Source organism: Ipomoea triloba, chromosome 11 (assembly GCF_003576645.1).
Source record: "Ipomoea triloba cultivar NCNSP0323 chromosome 11, ASM357664v1".
NCBI classification, from domain to species: Eukaryota; Viridiplantae; Streptophyta; class Magnoliopsida; order Solanales; family Convolvulaceae; genus Ipomoea; species Ipomoea triloba.
Window position 1 is genome coordinate 22,877,855 of NC_044926.1, and position 2,042 is coordinate 22,879,896.

The 2,042-nt window shown below is 31.7% G+C and overlaps 2 non-coding genes across 2 annotated transcripts; both read right to left on the reverse strand.

The window, feature by feature from the left end:
* Window positions 1-883: 883 nt before the first annotated feature.
* Window positions 884-957, reverse strand: TRNAI-AAU. The gene has a single exon. It is a non-coding gene; the product is annotated as a tRNA-Ile (tRNA).
* Window positions 958-1,515: 558 nt separating this feature from the next.
* Window positions 1,516-1,589, reverse strand: TRNAI-AAU. Its single transcript has one exon. It is a non-coding gene; the product is annotated as a tRNA-Ile (tRNA).
* Between the last annotated feature and the right edge of the window lie 453 nt (window positions 1,590-2,042).

Sequence of the window (2,042 nt, forward strand, 5' to 3'; positions counted from 1 at the left end):
AAAATTGGTAAGTCATTTTTTGCAAAACAGAGTCTTTTTTCCATTGACTAGAATGAATTTTCTCTTGTCAACTATATTTTATTTACATGACCAAACACTGGAAAATCAAAAGAACAAAAAGGACTTCCAAAATTCAATTCCGCCTTTCAAAACGAACATTAAATTTAATTGTGTTTTTATTATAAGAGACTTCAAATATAATAACGTACCAAAAAATAGTACAAGTTCAAAGTCAATAATAAGTGTGATGGCTCATACAGGTCTCGAACCTGTGACCTTTGCGTTATTAGCACGACGCTCTAACCAACTGAGCTAATAAGCCAATTGAAAAAAATTAAATGAAGGTAGAATTTTAAAATTGCTTCTTTATATTGGTAAATTTTGAAATATAGGAAGTTCAACCCATTGCAGCATGAGATCTAGCCTATAGAATTGTGAAATTGAAACTGGCACTACGATAAAAAAAGCATATAACACCGAATATATAATGTAAATTATATCAAATGTGCATTCAATATTGCCTAATGGTGCACCTATACACGATTGGACAATTTACATAGCTTTGTGTGCATTGGTAGTGTGTTGTCGTTGTGGTGGCGGTGGTGTGGTGAAACTGAAAAATGTCTTTCGACAAAAAAATTGGGAACTCATTTTTTGCAAAACTGAGTCTTTTTTCCATTGACTAGAATGAATTTTCTCTTTTCAACTAAATTTTATTTACATAACCAAACACTGGAAAATCAAAAGAAAAAAAAGGACTTCCAAAATTCAATTTCGCCTTTCAAAACGAACCCTAAATTTAATTGTGTTTTTATTATAAGAGACTTCAAATATAATAACGTACCAAAAAATAGTACAAGTTCAAAGTCAATAATAAGTGTGATGGCTCATACAGGTCTCGAACCTGTGACCTTCGCGTTATTAGCACGACGCTCTAACCAACTGAGCTAATAAGCCAATTGAAAAAAATTAAATGAAGGTAGAATTTTAAAATTGCTTCTTTATATTGGTAAATTTTGAAATATAGGAAGTTCAACCCATTGGAGCATGAGATTTAGCCTATAGAATTGTGAAATTGAAACTGGCACTACGATAAAAAAAGCATATAACACCGAATATATAATGTAAATTATATCAAATGTGCATTCAATATTGCCTAATGGTGCACCTATACACGATTGGACAATTTACATAGCTTTGTGCGCATTGGTAGTGTGCTGTCGTTGTGGTGGCGGTGGTGTGGTGAAACTGAAAAATGTCTTTCGACAACAAAATTGGTAAGTCATTTTTTGCAAAACAGAGTCTTTTTTCCGACTAGAATGAATTTTCTCTTTTCAACTAAATTTTATTTACATAACCAAACACTGGAAAATCAAAAGAAAAAAAAGGACTTCCAAAATTCAATTTCGCCTTTCAAAACGAACCCTAAATTTAATTGTGTTTTTATTATAAGAGACTTCAAATATAATAACGAACCAAAAAATAGTACAAGTTCAAAGTCAATAATAAGTGTGATGGCTCATACAGGTCTCGAACCTGTGACCTTCGCGTTATTAGCACGACGCTCTAACCAACTGAGCTAATAAGCCAATTGAAAAAAATTAAATAAAGGTAGAATTTTAAAATTGCTTCTTTATATTGGTAAATTTTGAAATATAGGAAGTTCAACCCATTGGAGCATGAGATCTAGCCTATAGAATTGTGAAATTGAAACTGGCACTACGATAAAAAAAGCATATAACGCCGAATATATAATGTAAATTATATCAAATGTGCATTCAATATTGCCTAATGGTGCACCTATACACGATTGGACAATTTACATAGCTTTGTGCGCATTGGTAGTGTGCTGTCGTTGTGGTGGCGGTGGTGTGGTGAAACTGAAAAATGTCTTTCGACAAAAAAATTGGGAAGTCATTTTTTGCAAAAATGTTTCTTTTTTCCATTGACTAGAATTAATTTTCTCTTTTCAACTAAATTTTATTTACATAACCAAACACTGGAAAATCAAAAGAAAAAAAAGGACTTCCAAAATTCAATTT